Source organism: Miniopterus natalensis, chromosome 1 (assembly GCF_054644295.1).
Source record: "Miniopterus natalensis isolate mMinNat1 chromosome 1, mMinNat1.hap1, whole genome shotgun sequence".
NCBI classification, from domain to species: Eukaryota; Metazoa; Chordata; class Mammalia; order Chiroptera; family Miniopteridae; genus Miniopterus; species Miniopterus natalensis.
The window spans coordinates 147,597,282-147,620,055 of NC_142081.1; the positions used below are offsets into that span (position 1 = coordinate 147,597,282).

At 37.8% G+C, this 22,774-nt stretch overlaps 1 protein-coding gene across 3 annotated transcripts in view; it reads right to left on the reverse strand.

Annotated features, from left to right (window-relative positions):
* BMPR1B (bone morphogenetic protein receptor type 1B) overlaps positions 1–22,774 on the reverse strand; it is a 327,659-nt gene that overhangs the window by 72,458 nt on the left and 232,427 nt on the right. The window lies entirely within an intron of this gene.

Below are 22,774 nucleotides of genomic sequence, written 5' to 3' on the forward strand. Positions count from 1 at the left end.
CCAGCCAGGGCTCAACTGTAGTTTTTGTTTATTGCTTGTGTTATCACTTTATGTTTTTTATTAAATTTATTGGCGTGACGTTGGTTAATCTCAAGTGTACATTCCTATGATACATAATCTGTATATTGCATTGTGTGCCCACCACCCAAAGTCAAATCACCTTCCAGGGGTGGGAGGGTAGAAAGGATGAAGGGAACCAAATATACGGTGATGGAAGATGATTGAATGCTGTCACAACTATAGTCCAACGTACCCTGACTCGGCTTTAGCATCACTTGTTATTAATACTCCAATGTCAAACCCTGAGGTTGTTTCCCATCCTAATGACGGCCAAGGCCCTGAGGGGGAGAAGCCTGAAACAATGTTCTGGGTAACAATGTTTTTGTTATGACTGTGAGTTCCTCCTATCTGAGAAGGGGTTGTCAGTGTGGATGCTTGCCCAACCACTCTACCCCATGGCAGGAGAGGCATTTCTGCTACATTGAAAAGTAGAAAACTAATGGGCACTTCTGATTCAGGGGTGAGCCTTCTGGCCCAGGCAACCTTAATATGTGTAGGAAGAGTTCCTGATAAAGGTTCATAAGCAAATGAACAGATTCCTACAAGGCCCAGATGAAGAATTATGAACAGCAGCTGTCCCCAAAAGATATCTTTTCCCTTTCATTGAGCAAGCAGGATTGTAGGTAGGCTACTCGATAAGTTTTTACCTAAGGAAAAATGATCTGATTCTAACCAGAGCTAATGTTAACTCTTAATCACAAAGAATTTTTCTCATAAACCAACTAATAAAATGGGAAATATAACTGCCTCACTAAAATTCTGATTTCAGAGATAAAATGATATAATTGATATCAGAAAAAGCAAACAATAGTCAATGAAGAAGCCCTGATTCAATATTTCATTTGTAGAAAATATTTTTCTGGAACCAAAGTTTTCAATTACTAGGAGAAAAGAAAAACCCACAATGTTTTCTAACTGAAAGGGGGAACAGATCTGTACTTAATTTTGTTTCTGCTTATCTCTTTTATTGTATAAACTTCTACAAATATACAAAAAAAGTTAGAGCACATTGAGTTCTCATAATTCATTTTTATAAAATCTTAACAGATTTTTATCTGTAAGGAATAAAATATTATAGAATAAAGCCAAATGAGTAGCAGTTCCTTTACTCCACTATCTTAAATTTGCTATTTACTACTCCTATGAATATTTTAGGAGCTTTACAGAGATATAATTCACATGCCATAAAATCCACCAATTTAACATGTTCAAATCAATGCTTTTTAGTATATGTACTGAGCTGTGCAACCACATCACAATCTAATTTTACAACATTTTCATCACCCCAAAAACAAGCACAATTATCCATTAGCAGTCATCCCCCATTCTTGCTCCTAGCATCGTACCCCAGGAAATCCAGAGCTACTTATCTACTTTCTGACAGTATAGTTTTACCTACTCTGGACTTTTCATATAAATAGAATAAACCAAAACCTGGTCTTTGCATCTGGCTTCTTTCACTTAGCATAATGTTTTCAAAATTTATTCATGTTACAGCTCATAATCAGTACTTCATTCCTTTTTATTGCTGAATAATATTCTATTATAGATAAACAACATTTTGTTTATCCATGCATTTGGACCTTTGGTTTGTTTCTACTTTGGGGTTATTATGAATGATGCTGCCAGGAACACCTGTGTATAAGTTTTTTTTGTGGATATTAGATTCTTATTTTAGGGGAGGTACATACCTAGGAGTGAAACTTCAGGGTCAAATGGTAACTTAACATTTAATATTTTGAGGAACTGCCAGACAGTTTTCCAAAGTGGCTGCACATTTTCCATACACAGAAGTAGTGTAAGAGGGTTCCCATTTCTCCACATTCTCACCGACTCATGGTATTACAGCCATCCTATTTAACTTCTCTGAACCCATTCCTCATTTAAAAAATGGAGATAATAAAAGCACCTATCTCACGTTGTGTGGAACTCACATGAGTTAAAATACGTGAAGTGTTTAGAACAATACTTGGAACATTAGCAATTATTATTTTCTTAACATTTTCAATGTTTGAATTTTACATTTTGCTTTCTGATATACTTGGAGCTGATTTTTATACATGGTATGAGGTGCGCTTTTCCTATAGTCTACCTGTCCCCAGTGATCCCCAAGGCTGCCTTTGACATATATTGTTTCCTTATATATATGACTCTCTCCTATGTTCCATTGGTCTTTTCCTACCTTAGGTCATAACCACACTATTGTAATTATAATGGCTATCAAACTGCAAAACCATAATATGTTTTTATATCAAGAAGAATAGGTACCCATATCTTGCTCTGTGCTTAACATCTACAAATGCAGACATTCACAAACGGAAAGATAAGAATTTGCATCCTTGGATTTGTGAATTATAAAATCACAAAAGAAATATGCTAGTTATTGTCTATGAGAGGATTAGTATCTAAAAGAACTATATATAACTTTAAGAATGCCATTGTTTTACCCCTAGACTTTTTCAATTATTTTGTAGATAATTAGGTAACGATTTACTGGAAACCATAGGAGTAATAAACAAAGAATCTTGACTGAGGACGAAGACATTAGAGAACTTTTGGGGGATAATTTTGCTCAAATATCCTGCAGGTACAAAAAGATGATATGAAATCCTCAACAGATTTTTTAACACCCCTTAAGTACCAATGACATGAATGGGCAACAAAGCCACAGAACAAAAGACCAAGGATTCTCATTCGTTTTGCAAAAGCCACAGTCTGGATTCACAGTTACTATAGAAACAGTCAAAGGAGAAGTAGAAAAATTTGGATCAGTAGTACAGAAATTTTACCTGGTAAAGACAGTTCATCAATTATTCTAAAACATTCTACAGCAACTGCCCCAAACCGTAAAATTCAATGTGTAAATCTAAAGGACCTCAGTATAAGCGACACTCTACAATGACCTTGTAACTTTAGCACTAAGAAATCAATCTGCAGAGGTGCTAGCACTCACTCTCAAGGTAGAAAGCTACAGGTCACATTTCTTGTTTGCAGTCATAGCAACTCAGGATATTATGCAAATAGTCTCTTTCATTTAACATTTCAAGAAATCTTAGGAAGAGGAAAGAGGGATGTATGCTCCATTCTTCAATGCAGAACGCAAATTTCTTTCCTAGAAAATTACTCAAATGTGTTCCTAAGTTTCTTCTGCTCACCTCAGATACTAAGATAACGTGGCTCAGAAAAAAAATGTGTGTAAGCTGCACTCCCTTGAGCACTAATTCACAACAGCCTAAATGTGGTTGAATATAGAGTACTTTTTGCAAACTAGTATATATTGTAATAAATAGGAAAATCAAACAGAAGTTATGAGCTCTCAACTTTATTCGCACGCTGGATGATTTATTTGTGGAGGAGGAGGTGTGTGTTTTTGTAATCTGTCTCTTAAATAAAATGTTCATGTGGCAAAGGCTTTGTTTTGACCTCCTAAACACTCAGCATCAATAGCAATTCTGAAGTCAAATTTAAATGTCATTCTTCAAAGTACAAGAACTAAAACTCTGGACTCTCAAGTTCTGGTTCTGGCTCTAGAAGTACTAGTGAGACTTTGGGTAAGTCATCTAACAACTGTACGCCTCACTTTCCTCACTTGTAAAAATGAGAAAACACAAGTAGATCATTCAAGTTAACTCAGTCTTTTAAGCAGGAGTGTGGGCGCCTGTCGCATATATTCCTACTGGGTTTACTTTAGGGTGTGTAGATGTTTGTTTATATAATGGCACTTTATGTTCAGTTAAAAGAAACCTCCAGCTCCATCATCCCACACACAAACTACTTCCGTTTGTACTTGAAAGGAAATTCCTTTCCAAGGTTCACAGTACATTAGAGACAGCTGCACTGCTGAGCTTCCTCCAGAAACTTTAAAAAGCTGCAGATGTAGCCCATGTATGACATGGATCATGGAACAGGACAGTTCCAAGCGTTTAGATAGCTGCTTCTCCAACCCTCTTTTAATGTTATATTTTCCAATGTGTTTCCTGCCTACATTTTGTGTGTGTGTGTGTGTCAGTGTGTGCGTGTGTTTGTGTTTATTTTAAATCAAGCCCCTGAGGGAATGCAGGAGTTCCCCTAAAGTGACTACCTTGAGTGCTAATTTCCAAAGCGAGATAAGGTAAAAGGTACATGTCTAGTTAATGACACTGTAACACCAGACAGTCGCTACCCATTAACTTCCAAAGAGGCAATCCTCACGTAAACCACACATTCTCTGCGTATGTTTCCATAATGCCCTGGACCTCACAGTGTTTATCTGGGAAACTCAATTCTGGACTCAGAATCAGCAAAACAAGAATACCACACCAAGACAGGAAGAATTCTGGCACAGGGCATTTCCAGCAGAGGCAGAGAGTTAGAACTTGGTTTATTTCCAGAACAGTCCCCAAAACGGCACAGACAGCCACAAAGCCAACCTATTTTCACTGGGAATACCATCTTGAATCTAACTGGAGGTGGGCGCAGGGCTTAGGAGCATCCAGACAACCATATGCTGCTTTCTGAGGGTAGTTCACAGAGCCCAACTCTGAAAACGTTTCCAGGAGCCTATCAGGTGTCCAATGACTGTTTGGAGACAGAGATGACTTAATTGATATATCTTAGAAAGAGAGGATATTTGGGATTCTTATTTCTGTTTCACTCTCCCAGAAATCCTTTAGTTCATACTTGGATTGTCCCAAGTCAATTAAGACTGACTATCCCTTCTTCATCAATATGGGCAATATTTTTTTTTAACCCTCCCCTGAGGGTATTTTTTCCATTGCTTTTCAGAGAGAGTGGAAGGGGGGCAGAGAGAGAGAAGCATCGATGTGAGACACCTCAGTTGGTTGCCTCTTGCATGTGCCCCGACCGGGGCTGGGGGTGGAGCCTGCGACTGCAGCATGCGCGCGTGGCTGGAATCGAACCCGGGACCCTTCAGTCCTCGGGCCAACACTCTAACCACTGAGCCAAACCAGCCAGGGCAATAGGGGCAAGATTTTAACAGTGCTAGGAGAACTGTTTTATTCAGCCATAGGTCATATTAATGTAATGCTTTATGAAAGAACGCCTAAATTGGATATATAGGTAAGTTACCCTTGAAACCAATTCCTGACAATTTCTCATAAAAACATGATCATAAAATAGGTTCTTCAGTTGGTCGGAAAAGCAGGGGGCATGGTGGAAGGGGTAGAGGTTCTGTCTGTAGGTAAAGAATGAACTGAAATGTATTAACTCTAATTTAGGGTGAACCAAATCCCTTAGGGGGGGTAGCTTAATCAATTGCAGCTTTCTGGGCTCAACTCCCAAATACCTGAGCCAGTAGATCTGGGGTGGGGTACAGGAAAGTGCATCTTAAAAATGACCTCGTGATTCTGATGTAGGAAATACACTGAACTATGACGTGAGGAAAACTGCGGACTCCTTATTTCCCAAATGGATGAATACGGATTGCACACGGCTCACAGGCGGCTTCCTTAGCCACTGCAGCAAGTCAGCAGCCAGTGCTCCCTGCAACATCTGCAGAAAACCCTCATGTCACCTGATCCTGAGTTCAGGTCTCTTCTGCCACACTGCACCAAGCTGCCACAAAGAAAACACATTGGCCAACTGCTATATTATTGTTGGCAAGCACCGAAATTTGCTCAAAACCTTTACAAATGAAACCCAGCTGCTTAAGCTCAATACCAGATGTCTTCTACAATGTGTAGCTTTGATAGATTAAATTGAGCATAAGAAAGAGATGAAATATATGAAAATCGAATTTGCAAGATGTTTGTCATTAAGTCTGTTTAACCAAAAAAAGACAGAAAATTATATTTTTCCTTGTAATAGATTAAGTAGGATAGATTAATAATATTCATAACAGCTACTAAAATGCACATTGTGAATAAACTGTTTAGTGTATATTAATAAAATCCAGGCGAAAAACAAATCTCCAGAAATGCCCATTGAAAAAAATGTTGTATGTCTGTGAAATCACATGATTCAGCATGAGGGTCCTTTTCCTTTAGCTCCATCCCCCAACTTGAACGAGTTTTCACTCAGGACATAGGAAATTAAGTAGGAAATATTTAGTGATATCCCCTGATTTCAATAAGCTGTAATAATCCTATGAAAACACATATATAAGAAACATATGTGTGTGGATATGTATAATACATATAGCAAAGTGTGGAAGTAAAAAAGCAATTTGTTTAGCAACCTCAATTAGATGGCATCTACCCTTCTATTACCACATCACGATGGAACTTCCTTTGTTGTTGTTTTCCAGGTCACTGAACAGTCCCCAATTGCTCAGCTGATTTCAGAGCCTAAGTTAAGCTCACAGATCACTCAAATATTCCTCCAAAGAGCTGCTGCACATTCCCTCACTCGAATGAGCTAAGAGTTCATGGGTAAATACAACATATTATTTTTACAACACTAACCTTTTTTAAAATATATATATAGAAACATAAAAAGACTTGGTAAAGGAATTTGAAAACAATATTCAATTGAGTGTATTAACTTTAACTAAGATAAACATGCATTTGAGATTTAGCCCCATAAAAAGGTGCATAATCATTAAAATCATATACAATTATAACTGGCAGAGTTTTTTTCAGATTTGAAAATAAGTATTGCCTTAGTTTTCCTTTAAAGAGAAACCAAAATAAAGCTCAACACTTTAGCAAAGGCATAGTTTGATCACAAATATTCCTACAAACACAACAACAGAAAGATAATTTCTTGCAGAGTTTGCAAAACAAACCTGACATCAGATTTTCTGAAGCTGCATGCTATTGGCCTTGGCATAGCTTATAAAAGAAAGAAAACAGAAAGGGCCAGAAAAAACTTTAAGATGCCTCGATATATTAGATTGTCTCACACTTGGCTGATATCTCATCAGTGTAGTTCCCACATCACAGAAGTCCCATGATTGATGCAAAAGTGATGTAAGTCACTATTTCCTTACATATAAAACTCCCATAAAAATTGTGACGATACCAAGATGTATTTGGGAACATTATGTACCACAGGATACTGTCAGGCAATAAAAAACTATGAACTAAAGCCAGTTTTCTGCACGTACTTGTGAGGTTTTTTTTTTAAAAAGCTAGATATGTACATTAATTTTACTCTAGACTCCAGAAAGGGTCAAAAGCATAGTTTCAGATATTAAGTTCCCAGGATCAAATAAAAGATGTATACACAGCTAGTCGCAAGCCTGTGGCCTATTAAGATTCCTAATGCAAAATTTATAAGATATTCTTCATGAGACATAAGGTTTGAACTGCTGTTTTAATAAAGGAGTGAAAATTGTGTGTAACAATCTGACAGACCTGCAGTCTGCCAAGTAATTGAACTACTTGTTTCACATATTATTTTTGGCAATATGGTGTACCTTGATATCTTGAATTTCTATAATCTCATATTTCTTCATTTACTGTTAAAATAATTCTATAGAAACTACAGAACTACATCACCATTATTTGTGGTAGTAACATTTCTTGGATACCAAAGTTCATGTAAAAATATTAAAGTGCTTTTAATAATATTTATAAACATATAGCTAGTAAATAAGTCACTTAGTAGCCAACAGGAATTCATTATAAACAAAAGAGTACTGGAAATATTCATATTCCTATGATAAATGACAGTAGCAGCTGGTTTAGATGTTTCTGATTGTCAGCCTAATCCAGAACCTCTTCCAGAAAAACTTCCCTTGCCCACAGTGTCTATTCTTTCCATCTTCATATTGGGTGACTACACATCCCAGCTGGGTTACACCTGATTACTAGAACGGCCAGCGGCCAATCAAATTCTATCTCCAAAAAATTAAAACTAAGAGACGTGAGACATTTATCAGTTAACTCTGGAGAGTGAAGCAAAAAAAAGGTCGTGGAATGCAGACACTTTTTTGGGTCATGTTCAAAATAATAAGTGTGTCCAGGGAGACAGGCTCCTCTATACACCAAGCACTGTGCTATGCTTTACAGTAGTAAATAAGATGGACACAGTGTTTTCCTCCAAGAAACTGAGCTTCCAGTAGGAAACTGGCATGTATAATGATAAATCGTACGTACTATAAAGGAAAAATAGGGCTTACAATGAAGGATTATTCAAGGGAGCTCATTTAATTTAAAATGCTAGGGAGAACTTTTCCCGGACATTTAAATGGAGAAGCAGAGTAGATAAGCAAAGAACTGCCCCGGCGGCAGACAGCGTATGTGAAACACCTGAGGGATAAAGGTCTGCATCATTTTGGACAGGAAAAGGCCTCTGTGGCTGATGACCAGTGAGTAGTGAGATGAGCTGCAGAGGGAGTTGGGGGCCACAGAAAGATCTGGATTGCATCCCAAATGCAACAGCATCCATTAAAGAATTTTCAACAGAAATAAGGGAAGAGACACACAGAAAAGAAGAGGAGAATGTCCATGAGGCCCCTCGGAGACACACATGAATGGAAGGAAGTGCAGGGCCTCAGGGCCTCTGGGTCCCACAAGACCTGTGTTTCCTTTAGCTTTCCTTTTTCTTTTTAATATATCTTTATTGATTTCAGAGAGAGGAAGGGAGAGGGGGGGAGAGAGGGGGAGAGAAAGAGAGAGAGAAAGAGAGAGAAACATCAATGATGAGAGAGTCATTGATCGGCTGCAGCCCACAACCTGGGCATGTGCCCTGACCGGGAATCGAACCCCGATCTCCTGGATCCTAGGTTGACCCTCAACCGCTGAGCCACGCCTGGCTGGGTACCTTTAGCTTTTCTTTATACCTCCATTCAACTTCTTTCTCTACTTAAGTTTCTGTTCTTTATGACAAAAATATCAAAACAAATACTGTGATTTTACATGAATAGTTAAATATTGAAGAATATGACAGAGATTATATTGAAGCAGAGAAATCAGTTAATCCAAAAGCCATAGCTTCCCCAGTGTTAAAAGAAAAATGGTAGGGCCTAAAAATAAGAACTAGGTTATTCTGAGCACATAGTCACAAAATCACCCGTAGATATTTTAATATTAAAATTTCACAAAAAATATATTAAGACGACCAATGTAACTATCTTACAGATGAAAAGAACTGTAATAATCAAGGCCAACAGGGTCCACCTGGACCTAAAATGTGGCATAGGAAAACTTGATAGACAATTTAGCTGATTAATATATTTTCCTATAATTAATGTCAATAATTAGTCTAAGTCAATAAAAGATTTATAAAATGTTAGTTTAGATTCAACTGGCTTACGAATAAATAAGTAAAAACCCTAATTTGAATTACTATTATTCATCCAGAAGCCTTCACGTACTTGTAATTTCAAGATATAAGTTATGGACGCACACACATATATATATGCATGTGTATACACACACACACACACATACATGACTTACATATATGGTTTCCACCACTATTAAAGAACATAACTACCTTCTCATAAAAAAGGTAAAACTAAATAATTTGAGTTTGTATTGAATAGTTATGTGAATGCTCATTATCAAATCCACTCTGCAGAATTTAAGCTGAGAACTATAGTTTAGTCACTTTCCTCCCAGGTAAATTACCGCAGAGATCAAATTTCTTACATCTGTGATGCTCACCACAACTTGCAGTTATTACCGATTAATAGGCCGAGATTAATTGTTGGAAGTGCCACATAATTGCTGCAGTAGAAAATATTTTAAACACAGAACCACATTTATGCATTTAACAGCTGTGTTGGTCTAACAGTTCAGATTTTCACTGTATTTTGCCATATGGTAACACAGATCATTTTTCACTTAAAATATTACCAAAAACTGGTGCCCTATAGCAATATTTACCATTCTAATTTTGAAACTACACATTCACAACTATGTTTGTTATCCTCCTGTTACTGCATTCCTTATTTGCCTTAAATTCTACTTAAAATATTTAATAACACTTATTTTTCTGAATTTAAATTAATGTTAACCAGGTAAAACACAAATATTGCAAAAGGAAACCTATGGAATAGGGCCTGGCAATGAAGAGGCAGGGTGTAAAATCTAGGTTGTATAAAACTGTAAGAGCCATAAAGACTGGGGCCTTCTTTTGTTCATTGGATTTGGGGACTTTCCTGTATTTAAAAAGATCTGATTCCTATTTCCTATCTCACCTACTTTCTCTGTAACTCCTTACCAATGTAGAATTAGTCTTCATCTAAAGAAAAAAAAGTTAGCTGTCAATTTTGATCTTGATCTGATTGCTATAATAATTTACTACCATGATTTTAAAGGGCGGGGGGGGGGGGGGAAACACTGCAGAAATTTTCACATATACATTTAACAGAAAGCTAAATAAAAATCTCACCTTTTAAAATTCCAGAATATGAGGCCCATCCATGTCAGGAAGGGTACATTGTTGCCACAATATGTTAGAAAAACAGAAAGAATCCTTTAGTTTTTAGGTCTGTCAATCACATTTACATCCTCACTGAATTCCTTTAGCAGAACTTAAGGCTGGTAGTGACCAAAATGATGCTTTAATACTGTTTGCACAATGCACTCTATTTATTATAATTGCCTGTGATTCTCTACTGTGTTTTGAAAAGTAAGAAGCTGGATAGTACATTTTAAGTAGAAATGAGCACTACAGATTTTCACCACTGCAGTTCATATTTTCACTTTTACAAGAAGGCAATTCTCCATTCCACAATCCCTAGCTTTAAAAAAATCCATTTCTGAAGCAATCACAATGTACCAATATTAAGAAATACATAGTTCAAAATGTCTACCAAGATGTACCCTTGCTTCCTTTTTTCTAAGCCTGTGTCTCCTCAAGTAAAACAGTTACGATTTAAGCAGTGATAAGATTTAGGCTGATGAATCACGCTGCACACAAGCCACCCCAGCCACTCCATCCCAAGGGGAAGAGTTCTTTGCACTTACTGTGACTTTGCAGAGCTTTGCACCATTTAAGGTAAAATTAGAATAGCATACATATTTCTTCTTTATACAACTTTTAGGTTTCCATATTTTTAACTTAAAAAATATTTTTATTAGCCTGAACCTCATACTCTCCAAATGTTTCAAATTATCATTTTGAAACATATTTACTTTAAATAAGGATTTAAGGTCTCAGAACATTAATCTTGGCTTTGTCATTCACATAAGAGTCAGAACCACCTCATTTGTCTGTGCTCCATATTTACCTATTTTTGTGATCATCATTCTCACCAAAGTATATGCAGGAGTAATGATTGCAAAGCGTTACAAAATGTCAATGAATATTTAACTTGGATAGTTAAAGTTGTTTAGTCTTGGTTAAACTCATAGTCTCTACAGCACATTCCTTCTTCATCAGGGAAAAATCATAAAAACCATGAAGCTTATTTTTTATAAAAAGTTATAGGTAGAGAAATTCTTCCCCCCAAAATTTAAAAGTTCATTGGTGACAAAGGTAGGAATACAAATTGAGATTCAGTTTGTTAATAATTCTAAAATAAGCTACGGGATTCTTTTGAAATTTTGTCTCAATTTACATTTCCAGCTTGGTTGTCTCCTATTTCTGCATAAATTAATATTATTAATAATGATATTAAGCATATGTACCAAACACTATTCTAAGTGCTTTATGTGCATTTACTCATTTAGTAATCAAATCAGCCCTATGGTGAATATTATTATTATTATCCCCATTTTACAGTTGAGAAAACTGAGGAACTATTAAGATACCTCATTTGAGTTCACACGTCTAATAAGTGATAGAGCTAAGACTCAAACCCAGGCATTCTTGTCCAGGGTTCAGATTCTTAACCACTGTGTTACAAAATAAATTAGTAGAAACACACACTCACAGACAGACACACACACCAAAGTGCCTTGAACAAGGAGTCTAAAAGGCTATGTTACCTGGAGGAAAGCAAGGAAAGGCTCTGGGCTTCAACTTCCTTACTGGAAAAGTAAGACAGCTATACATTATTTTCAGGTCTACTTTAAGCCTAATGATTATGATTCAAAGATTCGGTCTTTAGCATATGGCCTCTTTGCTTTTTATTGACATATCTCAATAATGAAATAGGTATTCATATGTTTCAAGGGAAATGCTGAAAGAAAATGAAAAGTTACCCTCAGGCAATCAAGAAGCAGGATAGCATGAATATAAGAATAAGAATTTCAGCTCACTTATATCATGCTTTGAGCTTCCTGAAACATTCTTAGAAACAGTTACCTTGAGGCCTTTCTAGTCTCTTCTACAGGATATCAGATCATAACAATATTTTGGAAAATAAACTAGCAAACCAGGTAAATGAACTACCTATTGTTCTTTCGTATCAATATACAAAACTCCCTTGAGTTATACTTATCCATACCAGAAATTAAAAGCATCTTCCATCCTGGCCAGTGTGCTCAATGGTCAGAGTGTCAGTCTGAGCGCCCAAGGGTGGCGGGTTCATTTCCTGGTCAAGGGCATGTACCTGGGTTGCAGGTTTGATCCCCGGCCTCGGTTGGGGAAGCAATCAATTGATGTCTCTCTCACATCGATGTTTCTCTCTCTCTCTTCCCTCCCTTCCACTCTCTTTAAAAATCAATAGAAAAAATATCCTCAGGTGAAGATTAACAACAACAAATATTAAAAGCATTTTCCTATAGCCAAGTCATAAAATACAATATCGCGATAGTGTTACGGAGTACTTTGAGATTATGAAAACATTAACCTTTTAAGTGCCAATCAAAAGTACATACCAAGTGATAACACATACTTCTCAAATAAATAATATTGTCAAATTGGTTCTATAAAATGCATTCACAAGTACATGAGGTTGAACTATCAATGCATTTTGATCTCATACATGTTCCCTTTGTCCCCTGGCTTGACTTTATAAAGCCACTTTCTCCTTGTGACCCCATCACTGCAAATCACTATCCCAGATAGTTGTTTCATATCTATTAAGTTATCTTTCTTCTAACTTGGAAATACTTCACCTACTCTTATAATTATTCTTTTATTTAGAAAAAATAAAAAAATTGCTACCCTTTAGTCAACTTTGTGCAAGAATAATTCTTCTGGACAAAATGATCGCTAAGCAGCCCCCTTCTTAAATGTGGATAAATTCTGACACATTCACAAATTATAATTATTGCCATTATAAAACGAGAGATTTACTCCATATAAAAATTCAAACAAACTTCAAAGTTAATTAGCTAACCTATAAAAATCTAACAGTATTCAACTTAAAAAATGATCAAAACAAAGTTTATTAGAACTGCTATTTTCTTAAATTCTTTACCTATAAACTGTCACAGGATGCTGCCAATCAAACTTGATACTCAAAGTTCCAAACTGGATTGCACTTCCTTCTTAATTGCTAGAGAAAACAGACGCTCTGAATCCCTTTAACATGATTCTAATACACTCTCTAGAAAACTCTGCCCTAACAGAAAAAATAGTTAAATTACAGAGCAGTTGGAGGACGGGGTTGGAAAATGTTTAGCCATTCAACTTCTGCCCTGAACTTTTCATTCTGTGACAAGAGCCACAGAAGCAGACCTGAGCGGGCCCCCTGTGAGCACGCACGGCGAGCACTGACCTTACCCCTCGTGTGCACAGGCCGACGCCTGAGCGAACGAGCAGGGAGCCGAAGCGCCGCAGCTCCTCGGCCACCCCACCGCAGCAGGAGGCAGGCAGCGGGCCTGCCCCTGTGACCCTCGCCTTCCCTTCTGTCCCTGTGACTCCTCCTGCCGGCGAGCCTGAGGCGGGACCGTGAAAGACAAGCCTGTTCCAAACCGGAGCTGTCACCACAGAGGCTTCCACGGATCACCTCGTGGGGAGGACAGCAAAGGGTGGGGAGCCCCCCCCCGGGATCACCCCCCCCCCCCCGAGCGGGACTGTTTGCTTAGGAGAGCGCCTGCCCCGGCTGCCCACCCGGGCCCAGCGCACAGGCCACGCCAGGCCCCCGGGCCCCGGGCGGCAGCGCGCACACTTGACCGTCCTGAGAGGGGCTATTTCTGTGCTCTGGGTTCTCTCTGCTAAAACTGCTAAGTGTTTGGGAATTGCAGAAAGACAAGGAGAAAAAATGGCTGGGTTTTGCTTTTCTTCTGATGAAGTATTAGAAATATTGCAACACATCAAGTGTCACGCTAGGGCAGTTTTCTCACACTGTATCTACATTTAAATAACGAAGCGAGTGCCTGGGAATCAAGTGCACAGATATGAAAAAGTGTTGCAGGTGAAGGCATCCTTAATGGATATTTTAAGTTAACATATAAAGCTACTCATTAATCAATTAATTTTAAATGACTATAGTCTGAAGTTTCCTATATAGAAAATAAGAACTCCTGTGAACTAACCACTTATTATATAAATAAAACCACTATAGGTTACACGATTTTTTTATATTTTACATGTAATTGTGCCTTTAGGTAAATAATGAACATTTTGTAAAATTTCATTTTCTGTGATATTCTGGGTGACCTTTTCAACACTAAAAAACTTTTAAAAGGCTATTTGCTTTCTTTCGCTCTGAGAATTGACAGTAATAATAGAACAGTAAGAAATATAAATGAATTGTCAGTATGTGCAGAAACCATAATGTCACCATACACAGATACAAACCGAAGTCATTAAGGATTCATGACTATGAGAGCACAGACGTACTTGAATGATTATATCAAAGATATCATCAGATGTGTTTACTTGATAATTTAAGACTATCTTGGATAAACATCTCTGCCATCTTCTTCATTTTTAAGAGACTCCTACCCCTCCACACACACATCCCACCATCTCCCAGCATTACCATACTAGACAACACTCAAATCTATTCTCTATCTTAGGGTAGCCCAACCATTGCTTTTTGTGATGTTACAAACACTATCAATCCAACACCCACAATTTACACTTTTATGAGATGAAATTTAACAGAAATGCGGTGTTTTTAACCATGTAGGATGTCTCATATGTCACAAGAAAGACATTTAACCATGTATCTCCCAGAAGCCGTGCCCCCTACTTGTCAGACAAATGGGAAGGTGGGATGGTGAATGAGGTGGCCTCTAAGTATCACTGACCCGCGTCCCCTTAAGCTGAGAAGGGAGACTGAGGCGTACTAACATGAATCGGAGTGATCAGGAGCAGCAGGGTGACATGTGGGAAAAGCAGACAAAAATCAAGCAATAGAGTCTCTTGTTCAAACCTTCAGCGTTGGGCTCAGAGCCACATCACAACATGGTTCCACTGCCAATTTGGAACTGAGCCTTGCGCTCGGGATGCGGAGGGAATGGCTGAAATGTGGGACAGCTCCCACCGCTTGCACTGCCCCAATATGGGCATCCGCAAATGGTTCAAAGCATAAAGAGAGAATTGTTGCTCTGCTCCCGGAATCCTAACTCAGTTCAAAACAATTATATCAGCAACCATTTCTGATTTTGTTCTATGTGCTAGCTGGAGTATGTGTACTCAGGAAATTTAAAATACCACAGAAAAAGCAATATATGTGTTATATATAATATATGTATGAGAGAACTAAGCAAAAATGTAAGATATTTTAAGATGAAATGTCCTCAAGTGGAATAAAGACAGGATCTCAGAGCAAGGGACAGGTTAGACTGGACCAAACATTGAAGGGACAGCTGGATGCTGAAATATGAATTACACTTATATATGCAGCAATAGGGGAGATGGAAAGGGAAGTACAAGGATCAGAGGAAGGTTAAATATTTCATTTGTGCAATAGCATGAGGAGAAAAATCTTACTGGAGCAGACAGTTCTTATTAGTAAACGGTTGGAGAGAAAGCTAGACAGAGTAGAACCAGATCATGCAGGACCCTAAATACAGCTTACAAAGCGTGGACTAGATATTTTATAATAACTAAAGGCTTTTGAGCAACTGATTGATGATTTTTTTTTTTTTAAAAAAAAAAAAGGTTTCCAATTTCAGCATATAGGATAGGTCTCTGAACTTAAACTTCCAACTATGTGAGGAGAAGTGAAAATTAGATTAGAAGTGTGAGGTTTCCACTGAGTCAAAGGTTTTATTAATACAGGTTTTGTTCTTTCATTTATAATGCTAAGAAATTCAAGTTGTATCCCTATTAATTCTTTCCATTTGCCTGTATGGTTGAACATATGCTGGATGCCAACAATATTCTATAAAATGCATAATTAGGTTCCAGACAATGAGGCTGGAAAGATCTTATAAAACTCTTATAAGGTAGATCAGAAATCTGGCTTAGCGAAACAATCCCAATTTGCATATGATTCAGCATTCTCACCTTAAATCGAAAGCCCAGTGAGGCCTCAAAGAAAACTCTGAGACAATATTCAAAGAAAGGTCTCAATTTGAAAATATGCACAAGAGAAAACAAGGAAATAGAAAAGGAGGACTACAGATCATAGTGCCAATATGAATAGGACATGTCATCACTACATGTCATTGGCAAGATTCTTAACAGACCCACTCATTCCAGATTTATGGAGTCTGTGCTGTGGAGCAGAGAGAGCCTATTTGTGCTATCTGTGTAATCTTGGGCGAATTATTAAAACTCTGTTCTACGGTTTATTCATTACCTAGCTGTTAAGATTTTATATGAATTAAACAAGTAAATAAATATAAACAACAGTGCCCAGAAAAGAGAACATCAGGAAATGGTTAGCAATGTCCTGACAATTCTCACTACTCTCCTGCCTTCTGACAAAAAAAGCCCTTTGTTAACAATAATGTTCTTTAATGGAACATTTACCAAATTGCTCCTTCCCGCCACAAACCATGCAAACAGTATAGGATATAAAATGTGTCTGATATTAAATCAAGGTTTTGAAGTTTTTAATTATACCTGCAAAGGCAAATATTCATTTACTCAAGTTATTTGTACTTAATTCATTAAATTTTCATGTAATTAAAGCAGACGTACACGAAGCAATTTTAAATTAGAGTATCTTTTAACCATTTTGATTTGTGGCTTATTTTCACAAGCCCCCCCACCCCCCAAACCTCCTGATTTTATGTGTTTATACAGTTTTTAAGCTGTAATGGGGGGACTGCGTCTAGTGAATGGGATAGGAGAACACTGAAAAGTAATGGTGTGTGTGGAGTATGTGTGTGCTCAGGTGATTGTGTTGCTAACAATGTGGATTCAAGTGCAGCTCAGTATTAGCTTCAGCATAAAAACCGTACAGATGTTTGTACAGCTGATAAGATTCTTTGTAGAGAAAATACTTTTTTAAAAAATGCAGGTGGTAGCTTTTTGAGGGGCTACTACATACAGTTCGATTTTAAGGCTTTTGAGAGTAAACATTTCTAAAGTGTAACGGTTTCTTTAATTTCTTGACTTGCGTATAGCAGCACAGCAAACTCATAGGAATTAGTATCAGCAGTAAATGTTGGGTTTTTTAGCATATTGAACAATGAGGTGAGTGTTGCTCATGTTATTTGGAACAACATCTGCTTTTTAATTCAACTTCTGTTCAAACACACAGACACCTTAAAAATTTTTTAATAAAGTTATGTATGTTTAAAAAAAAAAAAGTGCCTGCCTTCAGGACAAAACTTACCCTGGAATGGTGAAGTCATACAATCAAATAATGACCATGCAATACAGTAACCGCCTGCAGCAGGGAGGGCCCGTGGAGAGTAGAGGGGATGAGCGAAGTTCAAGGCCGACTGGGGGTGGGGAGTGGGCTGCGGGGAGCAGGCATCTGAACCAGGTCTTCAAAGACAAGCGGAGGGAGGGCAAAGGAAGACTAAGCTAAGAGAACAGACAGTGCAGACCCTTATGAGTAAGAAAAAGCGCAGTGTTTGTAGAGAACAGGGAGCCTGAGAGACTGGATCTGCCTAGAGAGCAGGGAACTTACGCTGGGAAAGCAGAGAAGTTGGACATTATTTGATTTAATCTGATCCTGTAGACGTGGGAAGCAGCAGCTCCATTTTCTTTCCCATTGTGTGAACTGACTGCAGCTACTTCTTGCAGCTGATTAATTATATTTCAAAGGAAGCTAGCAAAGTCTTTGAGATAAAATAAAAAATATTTTCCCTCTTATCTAAGAAAATGTAACAACATCCTTATTACCCTTAATGAGAACAATAAGGTGGATTTTGTTTAATTACTTGAACATCTCTGCTAATATTATTTAGAACAGCATCTACCTTTTAATTAAACTTCCATTCAAACACACAGACACCGAAAAACAACAGCGACGTCCTTCTTGCTGTTGGAAGCTATAGCATTTGAGATCCCTACCGTTCCACAGAGTTTTGTACTAAAATACTTTTTCCAACTTGCATCCTTGGTGTGCCAAAAACAGAAAAGTGCACTCAGAATTGCACTGAAAAGTTCATTTTATTATTCTGAATTTTAGCTATCTACTTACATAACGATAGAAAAAGTTACTCCATTATGGGGGGAGAATGGACACTAGAAGTCCACTGTACAGAAATGGTTTTCCTGACTTGGGAGCTTACAAAGACCACAACTTTCGGGCTGCCCCCGCCTCCCCACCCCGTTCTAATTTGCAGCATTCCACATCGCTGGTCATTAACAACCCAAAGCTCCCTTCAGCTGCACAGTGAAAGACCATCACATCATTTCAAATAAACAATCCCTTCCTCCCTCCACCCAGTGACACATTATTCTGAGCACGTCTTCCCTAGGCTTTCATTGCTCTGCCAAGGTCCCCGTGAGTGGGAAGGGGTAAAAAGGGAGAGAAAATATCCCACAACTTGTCTGAAGCATGGAGGGGATGATTTGTGTTCTTTCTGACGGGATATGACTGTCACTGCTGATCTGCTTTCAGGCCTAGATTACATGTGATAAGGGCTGACCTTCTTTAAGTATTCACACATTATGCACTCATGTAGAGCAGGCAGGACACAAAAGTCCTTCAGATGTTCTGGACATCAATCAAGTGCACAGCATGGAGCCTGCCAAACTTTTCTTCCATTTACTCAGGGAGAGGAAGGGGGAGTCCAAGCAGACTTAATCAAGTTTAAAGCTATGCCACAGTATATTTGGGGGGACCATTGTTATTAAAAGGGTGCTGTTTGAAGAAAATTCTCTGTAGTTACCACTGGCAACAAAAACAATTCACACACAAATATAAAGACATCCAGATTTCACTCCAAGCTTTAAAATTTCAAAACTTTTCCTAGGAACCAGGTCTCAGTGGCTTTAGATTTTTTTAAAAAAATAATTATTTATTAAGTATATATATTTCAAGAAGTAAAAATATAATTTTTTATAACAGCCATACATCAAGTGTATCTTTTTTGAAGAACTTATGAAAGTAATAGAGGGACAGCATTTGTAAAATACGCTACATATATCTTAATACAAATTAAACACCAATCAATAGCATAAACTATTTTTCACCTAATACAAATATTATCATTATTAACAGTTTAGAGCCCCAATACTACGGAATGGACATGACAGTATCATCCGATACAGGCTTTCAAAGTTGGTCTTTTAACTTTGCTCCTCCCCACAAATCATTAAGAAGAACTGACACAGCTTTTGAGAAAGAAAAAATAAGCCACAAGCTATAATCTTCTAAAACACTGGAACACTGTGTACTTGGAGCACATAACTCAACGATCAGCACAACCAAACCCATCAGAGCAAGATGCTTCGTGGAATTTTATAATAGAACATCTTAAATCTATGGCAAGATCGCTTACCTAGAGATTGCAGAGTTCTTTTAAAAAGCTCATTCAGACCATGAATATAACAAGGATATGCACAGCCTGCATACGAGATAAACAGAAGATACTCAAAAAGCAATTAACATTAAAGAGTAGGAAGAGAAATAAAAGCAACTTACATGATTAAACTACCAATGAAAATTAACTCAGTGAATTTGCTAAGATAAGCTCTACAGTTAAAAAAAATGAAACAAAACCAACCTCCAGGCTGCCCCAGGACCTCTTAACCCCGTATAGGCATATTCTGTTTAGTTTATTACCTGGTTTCAGTGTTTTTCAACTAATAAGGTCAAATTTGTACCCTAGTAATAGGGAAGTAGGTGGTACATAAAATGTAAGATTATTGCTTATGTTAATCACTATAGAGTAACCCATGACCTGGTTGGTATAATTATTTCAGAACAAAAACTAAAACAGAATGGAAGGAAGACGTCTTGGCAGGAGCTGGGAAGCAAGGAACCCAGGGAAGTTATAGAAGTTACTTCTAGGGTGACACTGGCAATGATGATGATGACACATGCCACTTGGTGAACTTATACTGTTCGGTAGGCACTGTGCCCTGCACCTAATATATATTACCTCACTGAATCCTCACTGACGCCCTGTGCAGGATCATCATCCCCATTTACAGATGAGAATACTGAGTGGCTGAGACAAGGCCTGCAACTGCTTAGGGCTGACAGGATCTGACACCAGTGCTTCGCTAGCAATGGCCCCGTATGTTTTTGTTCCGTAAGAAATAACAGGCAAAAACGGTTCATTCAGGAGAAGGAGGGCTCAGAGACTCTGGGAGCTGGTGAAATTCACTCAGGGAGCGTGACTGCCAGAAATTCTTACCCTGAATCCCAGACCTGTTTCAGAGAAGGGGGACACCAGACACTCTGGAAACCAGAGCAGTGCATTCAGAGGTCAGCGGTTTCCGATCCAATGAGAGATGGACCTCTCCTCCAGACCATGTATATTATTTATTTATAAACATGATAATAATAATTAAAATAGATATATATTATCAGTAACTTAAAGCAGTATCTTGTACACATTTCATTTAACTTTCCCAGCAGCCCTTCAATGCAGGTAACACCGATCCCATTTTATAAGTGAGGCAACTAAGGTGAGTGAGGTGCCTTGGAACTGAGGAAAGAGGGTTTTTGTGTGTGTGTTTTTCTTCCTTGAATAGGCCTGTGCATTAGGAGGTATAGTGAGGCAGCTCCGCAGGCCTAGCAGAAAGAACAGTGGATGAATGGAGTCAGCAGAACCCTGCCATGCAGTCCTCCCCTCAGCAGATGAGTCCGGTTGAATAAAAGGGGCTGCTTTCCTCACACCATGAGAAGGCACGTCTAGGTCTACTTTGCCCCACTAAGGAACTGTGTGAGAAAGGGGTTTTTGCTGTTTGTTTAAATAACAATAGACATGACCTAGGATTATAATTATTAACACTTTGGCCCCAGGCTCCTCAGAATTAAAGTGACACAATGTGAGCATCGTGAACAACTGAGGCACTGACTTGGCTCACCTGCAGCTTGTTCCAGAGGTATCAAAGGATATGACCTTTTCATCAAGTTTTGCTGACACTTCCCTGAGCAGAAAAATCAAAATCTCTAGTGCCTATGTGAATCCCATGCTAGCCATTAGAAAAATCTGAATGTAGTTTCACATGTAAGTCACTCCTTAAAGAGGATTACAATCACTCTAATTTCATTCTCAAGTCAGTTGTGCATTAAATTCATGCAAATCCAACTTGAACTAATATTAAATACTAAGTAAACTGAAGATAAAATTTTAAATAGAAATAATAGTGTCAATAAAATTTTATTTTATCTTGTATGTTTCCTTGTAACTCCCTCTAACTATATGTTAGAAATAAAGAAGGAACACTTTAGTGTACACATAAAAAATATAAAAGGAGTTAAAGTATAGCTCTTATTTAAACACTTGAAGAATCTAGGCTTGCCCGGCTGGGCGTGGCTCAGCGGTTGAGCGTCGACCTAGGATCCAGGCGATAGGAATTCTATTCCTGGCCAGGGCACATGCCCGGGTTGCGGGCTCGATCCCCAGTCGGGGGCATGCGGGAGGCAGCTGATCAATGACTCTCTCTTCATTGATGTTTCTCTCTCTCTCTCCCTCTCCTTTCCTCTCTCTGTAATCAATAAAGATATATTTAAAAAAAAAAAAAAAAGAATCTAGGCTTAAGTTCACACACCATATGAAGACAGCTCCTAGAAAACCTATTTTTCACTTTTTGAAAAATACCTGTGTATGTATAAAAGGAATTAAATGATAAAAGTTTTTTAAAGTACAAGAAAAGGCATTCATAACAGAGAAAAGTTTTGTTTCTATTTAGCATATACTAGCCTTTCCATAGAAAGCCTCAACAATAGTGCTATCAGAGTATGGTACATATATTTCTTAGCAGTCTTTTAAAAAATGATGCTAGAAGAAATTCAAAGATTATAGAAAGTTAATTTTGCTTATTTAAAGTGACATTTATATGCATATAGAAAAGTATTTCCATAAAAAGAAAACATTTTCTTGCTGTGATTCTCAGTTCAGTTTCATGACATGCTAAACCTTTTCATCTCTTGTACCAGCCAGAAGTCAACTGTGTATATTCAAATATTTTCCTAATGACAGATGGTTGATACCAAAAGGATGCCTGAAACATACTGTATCCCAAATATTATAAATAAAATTCCCTTATCTTCCTTCACCTGTCCCCAGATATAAAGCACAGCTGCTTAGTGTTTTGAATTTTTTTTAATGAGAAGTAACAGTTTTGATAATCTCATTAAAGCCTTTCTAACAGACTCCATACATGGAGGATTTTTCACAAGACTGAGGGTTGGGTTTGAATGTTTAAACAACTGATTTGCAAAAAAATAAAGAACTGAAATGAAACCCCCACGTACAGACCTTATTCACTCAGAGAATGTCACAGAACAGTGAAATCAGACTTCAGTCTTAGTGCAGCCCCTTCTTTCTGTGCTCTATTTAGAGCATTGCAGTGACATCAGATACTTAATGTCCATGAAATAAAAGAAACAAGATACTTAAATTATGGAGATAAAGAGGATGAGATTTAGTGACCACAATATTAGATAAAACCA